Raw genomic sequence first — 12,944 nt, forward strand, 5'->3', positions numbered from 1 at the left:
ACACATTATTTAAGTCGTCCTGCGCGGGTCAGTCCACCTTAAAATAGGACATCGACAAAATAAAGGTATACCTAGTTCAACAACCCCGACTGATTTTGATAAAATACGTAGCCATTCAAGAAAACGAGAAGCCAATAAGTGCTGGAATAATAGTAACAATAGCCAGAAATTTTAGCGTTTGAAAATCCCCAAAACTACGTGTTTAAAACAGTTGGTGAGACATTGCAAGTATACATATACGTACAGTGCGGAAGAAGACAAAACAAGCGTTACGTCCTGGAAACCTACATCTGTTGGCACTATTCAAGAGTCACAAATAACCTAATACTTGATTTTGTCATGCTGCTGTTTCAGAACAGCCCTTTTACAAAATTCATACATTTGACATAACACGCTGACGAGGATCGAGTTATAATCAGATAAAATATTATTCATGTGAATGTTAAAATGGGAGTAGTTCACGTCGTTTTGACATTTGTTCTCTTTAAGAAGCTACAGCATTCTAAACTCAAGACATGGCATTCAGATATACTCAAATTGTGTATTTCTTGGCATTTCAGTAGCGACAAAGTACAAAAAATGAAACCGTTAAGCACTGGCAAGATCTGGATGTTAAAAGGGTATATTTAAGCCATTGTTCTAAGTCAAGGAATCAGTTATTCCTATTATTACTGAAATTAAAGAAATGTCATGACTTGTGTAAGCGTTAAGTCACAATTCTTCATCTGAAAAGCGATCGTTTAGAAAGTCAAGAATAGCTTGGAAGATATATGGCTGAGATGGTCCAAGAAGGGCCCAATATGCTTAATTGCGGAGTTATCTTTTAAAGCGAAGTTTGCTTTTCTAGCACCACAATTGCCACTACAACCACAAACTAAGTGAATACTAACGTCACAAAAAAAAAACTTCCGTTGATTCCAGCGGAAGGTAACCGCTGGAGGTAACCATACACGGAACCATTGTACCTCACAGCAGCCCCCCAGCGTCACCCGTTCACAGATACGGGTTCAAGTTATTTAAACGGCATGGTCTTTACTGAGCTCAGTGAATGTTTTCTCACAGACGCTGTTGCAGAAATCAGTGTTTGGAGATGTCACAGCAGCAACTTCGAAAAAGAGGTGATGTGGCGTTCTTTGATGGCAGCTCCACGAAGAGGTGTGTATAAGTGTTACGCAGTCACGCCTTACTCTTCGTTATTGTGAAATGGCTTGGTCTTCGAGCCTAAATTTTAGTATCGCTTATAACTACATCTCTTGACGGCCACGGGACGCTTCTCATAGCCTTCTAATATGTTAGTTTTTTGACACGTTCTAAAGGCTGCGAAAGGTGATAGACATGCGGGGAAGGTGTTTTTTGAACGAAAATAGTCGTTTGTGGAGAAATAAGAATGGGAAGTTTTTTTTTACGTGCAGGTATTTCGTTAGAATATTGGAGCTGGATGCGAGGTCAACATTCCTCCTATTGAGAGCAACGGGAACATAAGAGGCAACCACAACAAAGTGTCTCGTATTTATTTTCTCTCCAGTAAGTATGCCACAATATACTAAAAGCCACTTTATCATTACTACTCTGATACGACAATCTACTTATTTCTCTTGAACGCTATCGTTGTTATAGTCTGTGGTAGCTAAATGACCTTCTGGTACATTTAGGCACAACATTAAATGGGACGCGCGCAGTTTCGTTTTTCTCATTCGGAGAAAATATTGAGGATGGGCATCTCGGCGTATGTGCTTTAGTGTGAGTCTTTCCTTTTTTGGTAAATGAATGCCAGATATGCCACAAAGTGCTTTCAATTATTCTATTGCTATGACATGCTGTCTAATGTTACCAAGTGATTTGACTGGGCATATTTGTTCTAAAGTAAATATACTACGCTTAAAAGAGAAGATACACACCTAGAGACAAAATCTAGCCTCGAGCACCGATAAGTCCAGGAAAAATTACCATCAAATTGAGGAAGCTTGGGTAAAAACGCTGCATACTCTTAAAATAACTAATGTTAATATGCGAATTGTGGTTAACAGCTTGCTAATTATTGCGTGTGAAGCACTGATTTTCCCTGAAAAAATTAGTTACTTATCTCTGCTTACCTTTAGAAATATGGAACTTGAACTGATGATCGTCTCTACTTCAAGCAAGAGTTAGTGACCCTGAAGAGAGGAGAAAGAGTGCTATAAGCCTCCATTTCGACAAATAGCACTATTGTAGCGCTCTACGCATATATATTAATTATGTACCAACACACGAAAATCAAACCTGGTAGAAATCTCTTCGTAATGCTATAGAGATGGTGCGCTGGGAAAAACCGATTGCAACTGTTGTGCACTTTGCTTCAAATTTACTTGAAAATGAGAACTTTTGAGGGTTTACTGTGGGGTGCTTGGGCTCTTCTGCAACGCTTCACAACAGCAATGTGACTTCAGGGACGGCGAAAGTGACCAAATAAATATTTGAAGCGGTGGTAAATAAACTTGCTGAGTAAGACGACGCATTTAATTTTAACATCAACCCTTTTAAACAGAAATGTAAAGGGATTCAACATGTTCTCATCGACCCCTGTATCAACACTGACTATATAACAACGAGAATATTGACGCTGAGCAGTTTGGAAACTCCGACGGCCACATTCTCGGCTGATCATCTTCGCAATATCTCGCCATATCATTTTCATTGCACCTTGATTGTCTAACACACGGACGCACTAGGCATTACGTCGGGGAAAAGGGCAATTACCTTTGACAGTGATTGTGCGAGAATGGTGCTATTTGTCAAAGGTGCTACTAGTCAAAGCGGATCGTCCCTGTGCGCCTATTCTCGAACGAGACTAGGGTGCCCAGGCAACGTATTTACCGCTACACTGTGATTCATGGTTCGTCCCTTGCCAGTACAGCGAAGACTGCCTGAAGGAACCGGCCACACTGGCTGGTGTTTTCTCACGAACATGCGTCACACTTCCTCTGGAAGCACGGTTATCTTGGAAAGTAAGCGGCGGCTTTTCTGAGTTACCGAAGAGCGTGCGGCGTTTGCACCAGGTCGCAGTTTACACAGACGCTTGCGGATCCCCAATTAGGGACGCTAGACGAGACGTGAAGGGAAGGGGAGGGATGCCGGAGCAGCAATAACGACTCCGTGGTCCGGGGCACGCCCCGCAGTTCCCGCGTGGCGGCGCATCCTGGTGTCAGGTCGTCGTCGCACGCCGAGACGACATTGTGTCCGGGCTCGCTCCGCTTCCGCTGGGAGCACGACGAGCGGCCATTTGTCGAGCCGACGTTGCGGAGGCAACCCGCCCGTGTGTGTGTGTTTGTGTGTGTGCCGAGAGTGCGCGTATGTGCGCGCTGGCCGCTCGCCTTTGGCAGGCCGCCGGCTCCCGGGCGCTCTCCTCCTCCTCATCAGCCGGCGTCGTACGTTCGCCCCTGCGAAGCGTGGCAAAATGGATGTCCCGGCTGCGGCCGCTTGTCACCACTTCTGCGGCTCCTTCCTCCGCTGACACAAGCGCGGTTGTACGGCGGTCGGCTCGAGTTTCGCGCGGCGGCAGCCGGCAGCGCGCCCCCGCCATCTCCGCTCCGCGGAGAGCACACATGTCTTCCGCGAGGTATCGCTTCTGGAATCGCGATTCCTGGGCCCGACGGTGACCCGCGGCACCGCGAGTGAGCCGAATTCATTCTCGGGAACGGCGTCTACCGTCGTCCGACCGCTGCCGGCGCTCGGTGGTGCGCGCCCCGGGCACCGTTTTCCGAATCACCGCCCGCTTCTTCTCGGAAAGGGGCCGCGCTCGTATATCGGCCCGCTCGTACAATGTCATTGCTGGTGATTCATAAGCTGCAGGGCGTGGCGCAGATGGGTCTATTCTTGCCACCACCAGTTGCGGCTCGCAGTGCTTACGAAGAAGTGCCGCAAAAGCGGACGCAGCACAACGAAGAATGGTAGATGTCGTGTGCTGCTGACGTTACCGCGCTTGCTTATTAAGACAGATCATGGGTAAGCATTCATGATAGGGGTAAAAAAAAAAACAAAAAAACTCGTAAAATTAGTTATCTTAACTTGATGGATATTTTTGTTCATTATTGCACCTTTAACAACGTTAACTATTTAGCGCAAGTAGTGATATAGTGACACATCGACGAAAATGCCTTTTTTGGGTGCCGTGTGCATACGCTAAGCAGGTCGACAACAAACAGCGACATGGGGTTGTAGTACTGCTTGACTGAGGCCGCTCGTAGCGTTGAATAAAACAACCAAAAAGGCTATACTACTACTACTACTACTACTACTACTACTACTACTACTACTACTACTACTACTACTACTACTACTACTACTACTACTACTAATAATAATAATAATAATAATAATAATAATAATAATAATAATAATTATTATTATTATTATTATTATTATTATTATTATTATTATTATTACCACCATCATCACCTTCTTCTTTTACGCCACCTCCCTATTTTCTGTTTCCTTATCTCACATTGTTTTGTATATACCACCATTTTTCGTCTCTGTACAGTTTGTCTTGCGTATTACTCTTTAAGTGCACCAGTACGAAGGCTCCGTAGCTGTTCCTGGGCACTATAACAATCATATGATTGATTGATTGATTGATTGATTGATTGATTGATTATTAGTGCAGTTGCAAGGTCTTATCTGTATCCTAACAAGAAGGTGGCGATATGATAATTGCTGCTTACAGCTACCTCAGTTGTGTTATAGACACCTCGATATAGAAACTGAACAGGAATCTGTAAGGCTAAAAATAAGCCTGGCGTGTTTCAGAAACTATTAATTGGAGGTTTTTATGCAGCACCCAACTTCGCTCCTGCTATGTTTGATGAGGTCAGCACAAGTGTTGATCATGTTGTGACCACGCATTTAAAGCACCAAAGACTTATTCCTGGTGACTTTAGCACACTTGGTATTCAGTGAAGCAACTACACCTATTCGCACTACAATAATTTCATAGCGAACAAATACTGGTCGTTCTAAAATTTCTTAGCTTTTAACTCACTGTTGCGGTAATATTCTAACTGTCGCGGGAATCTTTTAGACTTGTGTCTGTGAAATGTACAAAATGTAACAGTGTCGCACATTGACATTTCCATTTTCTATCCAGACCAGTTTCCCTGCCGCCTCCCCCCCCCCCCCCCCCCTTCCCCGCTTAAAACATCGGCGTCCATGTCGGTCTCATACGCCATAACGGCTGAGATGGTGTCAGTAAATTTCCGTTTTTTTTTTTGCTTTCATATCTGGTGCCAATGTTTGCCTATTCAAGTTAAAATGTTCTCTACTGTTAATTGATCTTTCACGACTAGTATATGCGACGTCAACGAACAGGTCCATTGGTTCACCGAGATCGTTCTGAATGGTAAGCATGCATGATTACATCCCCCAGTACAAGCCCAAGCAATCTAAATTTCCCCATTAGGTTCTCTGCAGAACTTAGAACAGCTCTAAAGCGTAAAGAGCGTACCCACAGAAAAGCCAAAAGACCTGAGCCTAACTATCACTGCGGCTGGACTATTGGAGACACTTTCATGTGCGCTCCAGCAAACCTGGAGATCGTATCCGGCTGCTCGACTCCTATGGGGAAGCACAAGCAGTAGCCGATTTTTTTCGCTGTCCATTTCTCCTCTCTATATAAACCATCAGCTGACAGCACTGTCCATCAACCGCGCTCTTTTGCTGGAACTTCCAGCTCAGTACTCTTTGACGAGAGATTCACAGACAAATGACTGAGACGTTTATGGTCATATTTGTTCTGCGTCCCAGATTGCATCCAGGCCACCATTATTAAAGCTTGCAGCAGTACATTTGTACCGGTGCTGAGATCGAATTCTAATTGTTGTCTGAATAATTCCACTTTTCTACGTACTTTGAAAACCGCTCACATTTTTCCTCTCTTTAAATTCGGTGCGAAAACGGATGTCAGAAAATATCTGCCGATTTCTCTTCTCTCAGTCATTTCCAAGCTTTTCAAATTAGCTATTCACTGTGTATTGTTGTTCGCTGTAAAAAATGTTCTCGTTCCAAATCAGCATGTATTTTTTTTATGGCCACACAAAGACCACCCACCTTGTCAGCTTTATATATGATGCAGGTTTCGACGCCCGTAACGCAAAGGGGGCAAGTCGATGCTGGGTACTGCATGCGACCTCAGCAAAGCCTTAGACGTAGTCACTCATTCTCTACTGCTCGAGAAGCTAGCGCACTACGGTGTTGGAGCTGCTATAGTAGCTCTACTACGCAGCTATCTCCTCCATGGGTCCTGCTTCGTTAGCTTAAAGCATCAATATTTTTTAAATCTATGCGGTGTCTATTGGTGTGCTCCAAGGCGGCGTCTTAGATCCGCTTATCTTTGTAATTTTCATCAATGACGTTTCCTTAGCAATCAAGAAGTATTCATTTATTCTTTACGCTGACGACATGAAAATATTTGAAGACTGCCGTGCTATGCAGCCCGATCTATCGTCAATCTCTGAATGGCGCCAATTAAACGGGCTCACTATAAGTTCATCTAAAACCAGAATTTTGTCATATTAGCATAAAATCCATAATATAGTCTTCCCATGTTCTGTTGTTCGTACATTGTTGACGAAGGTTGATGAAGTAAGTGACCTCGGTGAGCTTTTTGACAGTGCGTCAAGCCTCTTCTCCCACTCTAAGCATGTAGCAATACGAGGCCTGCTGTTACAAAAGAGCGCATAATCTAAGCGCGTGCCGTGTGTCACGCAAGCTAGTGAAAGAAGCACGCCGGCCCCGCGGCAGTTTCAGCAGAGGGGGAAAGCGCATACGCCTCAAACAGCCGACGCTACCAAGAGTGTAGAAGCATCTACGAGAAGGCGACGGTAACGAGAGAGAGAGAGAGAGAGAGCGCGCGCCGAGACACCTTCTCACCCGGCGAGTCGATGGAGAGGGGGATTACTATACAGTATGAGCGCGTGCGTATACAAATGAGTCACCACCGTCCTCGACGACGCTCCGACGGCTGCGGTCGAAGATGTGAGAATTGACTAGAAAATTCCCAGGCTTTGTTCGTGCTACGGGATCTCGACTCCGATAGGAAGGTTCCAGAACACCTGGTGAAAGCTATAAAAGCGCCGTGCGGGAATCAGAAGGGGGATCAGACCGCGCCGGTGAAGAGATGTAACGTGAAGACTGACCGTCTGCGGAAGAAGGGGATTCCTGGCAAGCTAGTCGACGAGTTCATCGAGCATCTGCATTTCCGAAAGAAGTTCCTTCTTCGAAATTTGCCTCGAGCCACGCCGAGATCGTCCGGCTCAAGACCAGCACGGCTGAATACGATTGAACACTTTGTGTTCTTACTCATCTGTACTTTATGTGTTGGACCCTTAGTGCTTGTTAATTATTTTCCTGTGTTTTGTGAATACCCATCTGAATTGCGTTGTGATGTGTCTAGCCTAAGTGTGCACGTGTGTAACTGCCTAGTTTGAAGAATATATTTTGTTGTGATTTCACAACTGTGGGCTCTGACTCGGTCTTTGTACCACAACCGGCGTTCGCTGGCGAACCAAAGGGCCCATTACTAAGTTCCCTTGCTTTCGTGACGTTATTTTCGGAAGCTGATAAGTCGGCTTTGGAATTTGGCCCGGCGTTGACGCCGCGTTCCAGGGGTGTGTGACACCTGCGCAAGCCTGGAACAGTCCACATCCATATGCCCTTAAAATTGCTTCAACTTAACGCAAATGAATGCCTTGAAAATTTGCGCACATGGAGCATTCTGAACTCATTAGAAATAAATGTTAACAAAACCAAAGTCATTCTTTTCACTCCAAGACAATCGACCGCCGCGCTAACAGGAAATCTTATTCTTAACAATTCTGCTGTGGAGGTGGTTGACTCAGTTACAATTGGAGTATACTTTCATAAAAACATGTCCTGGGATACCCACATCAGTCGTATAATTACTCGGATATCAAAAGCTGTCGGCATATTCACAAAATTTCATTTCTTTCTACCGTCTAGTGTCAAATTGTTTATCTACTACGCACTGTTTGCCTTTCACTTGAATTATTGCTTGCTTGTTTGGGGAAAACAACTTTAACAAACATAAACCGTCTGCATACGCTTCAAAAGAAAGCCCTTCGACACATAGCTGGTGAACTTTCTACGCACATGCAAAACCCCTTTTCAAGCGCTTTAACCTTATATCCGTTCCAAGTCTTTGCGCATATACGCTGGCAATAAAAAACAAACAAAATATTATCACCCCGGACAAGATGCTAGATTCTATTGCTCACTTAGCATTGAAGACACGCATTTACCCTACACGTCATACAGATATTTGGAGCGTGCCGTATTCTCAAACATCTTATGGTACGCAGATGCTTCGACACACTCATCCTGTTCTGAATTATCTGCATGAGAACGAGATTAAAATAGAAAATGTGAATAAAAAAGTTCACGTGCGTTTTTGTTATGCAACTGTATTTATATTGTCTATATTTTGTATAATTGTCTCAAATTACATTGATTTACATTATGTGCTTCACATTTTCTTTTGCATCCCATTATATTACTGTAATAATATTGTATTACAGTAATATATTACATTATATTACTGTATTATTCTGTCTTGCATCTCATTATATCTGTATCACACTTGTAAAATAATTGCAACTGAATTGTATTACTATGTGCTTTTTTTTTTCCTATGTGCATTTTTCCTTTCTCTTTCCCTGGTCACCACTGCTGTCTGCCATGTAAACGGGGGCCTGAGCCTTTGTCAAGTGAACAAGTTTTCACTTTTTGTTCAGGCCTCCCTCCATTTCTTTATGGAAAAAATAACCCTGATTTTTGATTTGATCACTTAAATGCGCCTCACCGGTGGCACATCGACGGGGGGGGGTTTCGGGTGTTCAATCCCCCCACCCCCGCTGAGGCCGAGTTAACTAAACCCCCCCCCCCCCCCCCCGACCCCCATGCGTCAAGCCCCACCAATCCAACGTGTACCTTCAGCCTTCAGTGCTCTGTGCACATTGTCAGGAGGTGGCTTGAGGTTGAATTTTCCTGATTAACAAAAACACTCTATCATTGTCTTGTCTTTATTCATTCACTCTTACATTCAAGGTCGGCCAACCGCGTGCTCGATGGATTTGCGTTGAATTTCACTGAAGCAGCTCTAGGGAGAAAAAAGATGCAATTTTCGCCTGTCAGGGCGAAAATTGCCCCCCCCCCCCCCACAAGAAACTCTCCGCCTCCCCCCCCCTTCCCCCCCCCAAAAAAAACATTCAACCCCCTCCCCCTCTGGCAGAGATCCTGGGTGCCCTAATGCGCCTCACTGTTGTGGAATGGCACAAGCAATTCAAATAGCTCATTAATCGAGCATGTGCAGAAATAGTTTGAGTGTATATAAACATCGTTTTCTGATCTCGCGCATCAACAACTTTTCCAGTTTGAATAATTATCCTACACTTCCGTCACTTCGCTGCAGACGGATTTGTACCGAGATCCTCTTTTTGTACTAAATCATTTATGGAACTATAACATGCGCGGATCTACTAGCTTCTGTATCACTGCGGGTTACGCAGAATGCTACCAGGGAATACAGCACTGCACGGGCCGGATTTTTCGGCCCGAGCCCGGCCCAGGCCCGCTTTACAAGGCCCGGGCTGGGAGCCCGAGCTCGGCCCGGGCCCGGGCGTACATGACCGAGACCAGCCCGGGCCCGGCCCTGGCCCGTGCTATTGAGCCCGGGCCCGGCCCGGGCGTTCATTACTAAGCTTAGCTAGGGCCCGCGTGTGCATGACCAGGCCCGGCCTGTAAGAGAAAAAATTTTTTTTTCTTTTTACTTACAGATTGTACCGTATCTTTCAGCCTCACGTTCTCGAGGTTTAATCAGCTGCAGTATATAAGCAATAAAAGGCCGAAATCTTTGTTTCTCCCACGGGAACATCAGTAATCCGGCCCATTGCCTGTGCTGCTATTTTTCCGCTGGTGCCCATGCACTTACCTTGATTTTTACGATATGGTTCTATGATGTCATTTAGCATGCAAATATACAGGGCGTTTCATTTTAGCTGAACCAAATTTTTAAAGATTGCCTGTTGCAGATTGCACAATTATATAATAATCCTTGATCTAAACTACTCGATGAGGCGGTCATTACTTCCAAGAGAAAACAGAGCGCCTAATTGAAGAATTAACATAATTACGCTAATTAACTTTTTCATTAATTATTTTACGGCACATCTTTCAGTCTACGAATTATAGCCGCTGAGTTCGCAGGCGTATGCACTTGGAACGAATTCTCATGACTGAACCAGTTTCGAGATAATAATTTTCAAAGTGTCCGACGAAATCAATCAAATCAAATCAATTTATTCTGCAATTTACATGCTTGACGGTCATTTTGGAATAAAAGCTACATACGTAGCTTGACGTTACCCAAAACACCAGGCAAGGCAATAGTACGTCAGCAAACAGTGTGCGCACATGCACAATAATTCACATATATTTCCAGCTGTCGCTGGAATTCCTCACGGACGAAATAGCTATGAACGGAAAAACCGAATATTTCCGTCACGGCGAGTTAAGAGAGTTGGGAAAAGTTTTAACAGAATGCATTTTAAACCACACTACAATAGCAATCATCATCATCATCATCAGCCTATATCAAATATACAATAGCAATACTAGCTATACAAAACAACGCAACACCAGCTATACAACATAACATCAGACTGAATTTTACAAGATTAACATTTGCTAATAAAACGAAACAGGATGTACATTATATACTCAGAGCCATACACGAAGGCAGAATAATAATCACATCAGATATATTACAAGCTACCAACGTATGGGCTGAGTTTTTTCTTACTGAAATTATCGACATTTTTGTATTTGTTCAAAGTGAATGGTAGGTTATGTATTAACGACTGATGCCTATAGAGTGTTCTGAACTTCTGAAGTATGGAATTGACCATATCTCAGGATTTCTTGTGTTCGCATTAATGCGACGACGCTCTAAGGAGGATAATTGTTTTATGTAGTTCCAAGCTAATTCTGACGCGGCTGGCCTAATGGATGGTCAAAACGCCTAATTGAATATTTAACATAATTACGCTAATTAACTTTTTAATTATTCATTTTACGGCACATCTTTCAATCTACGAATTATAGCCGCTGAGTTCGCAAGGCGTATCCACTTGGAATGAATTCTCAGGACTGAACCTGTTTCGAGATATTAATTTTCAAAGTGTCCGACGAAATGAATGGGCATTCCAGTTAACTTTTTGAGGAAAACGCTGTTTTATGCATTGAAGCACAAAAGTAACTGGCCTTAGCGCTAAAATAATGCAATAGTATCGACACTGGTAATAGTGCAATCGCAAAAGCGGTAACATGGAAATGGTTTGAGGAGTGGTTCTTTGTATAATTTATTTTTCCTTACGCGGAAACAATGTTTGTTTTTGTGGAAAATAAAAATAGTGTAGCACTGCCAGCGCAATGCTAAAGAGACAGCGGACCTGATGGGCACCTAGCTAGTCCTGGCTTTTGGGCTAGGCTAAACATTACCAAGTCATCCCCAGCATTCCCCGTAATTTATTTAGAATTGATTGATTATCGATTAGCTATTTATTGGCTTTCGATTTTCTATCGCAAGATATTGGCCACGTATTTGGGCTAGGCTAAGCACTACCAAGTCACCTACAGAAGTTTCCGGAATTTATTGGTTATTGATCAATTATCGACTAGCTATTGATTGGCTATCAATTGCCTATCGATGACTGACTAAGTTTAAGTAGTCCCCACCATTCTTAGCTAGACTTATCCAGGCTCAGCTTCGCTAGTTCACAGGTGTATGTGCCATTGCGCTTGGACCCTTTCTACACTGCTACCAGGATCGGCACACTTTTTTTGGATTCAGCAGACACATTGCGCCCAGCTGAAACAGCTCGGCTGTTAAAATGAGAACATCATCTGTTTTACTATTTTCTTCGATAAGATACCTAAATAAAGTTTATTCCTCCTCCTCCTCCTTCGATAAGATATACAGTCATCCGATAAGATATACAGTCAAGAGAGCGGTGTGGATCAGAGAACGGGAATAACCGATATTCTAGTTGACATTAAGCGGGAAAAATGAAGCTGGGCAGGCCATGTAATACGTAGGATGGATAACCGATGGACCATTAGAGCTACATAATGGATACGAAGAGAAGGGAAGCGCAGTCTAGGACGGCAGAAAACTAGGTGGGGTGATGAAGTTAGAAAATTCGCAGGCGCAAATTGGAATCACCTATTGCAAGACAGGGTTAATGGGAGATCGCAGGGAGAGGCCTTCGTCCTGCAGTGGACATAAATATAGGCTGATGATGATGATGATGATGATGATGATGATGATGACAGTCATTTTTAGCGTGTGACTTCAGCTTGGCACAGAATGCATGAACCATGCAATGCATAACGGTTGCGTGTGCTCGATAGGCCTACTTAAGTCCTTTAACGAGCGGGCCCGAGTCTGGCCCGGGCACGTGGCTTCAAGCCCGAGCCCGCCAAAAAAAGAACGCTTCGGACTGCCCGGCCCGGCCCGCGGGCCGGGCCGGGCCCGGGCTTTCGGGTCGGCCCGGGCCCGTGCAGAGCTCTACCAGTGAACATAGACCCTTCTACGTTCCTGCCGCTGTGAGCAAACACTCGCCTCTCCACAGAAAGCAATATCTTTACAACTGTCATTTTCTCCACCTTAATATCTTTGGAAACGTTTTGGTTTCTTTATGTTCCGAGCTTCGCATTTTCTCTCGAGCATTCTTTCTAGCCTCACTCATCTCCTGTCTTCTCATAGTTTGCCTCTTCCGTGTATGAAATGTGCCTCTAAATGTCGTGTTATTATTCGAAGGTTCCTCATTGTGTACCTTTTTTATCCTGTTCTTTTTTGTTCTTTTTTATTCTAATTTTTTAATGCATAACGTTTC

Source organism: Dermacentor silvarum, chromosome 1 (genome assembly GCF_013339745.2).
Source record: "Dermacentor silvarum isolate Dsil-2018 chromosome 1, BIME_Dsil_1.4, whole genome shotgun sequence".
NCBI lineage: Eukaryota > Metazoa > Arthropoda > Arachnida > Ixodida > Ixodidae > Dermacentor > Dermacentor silvarum.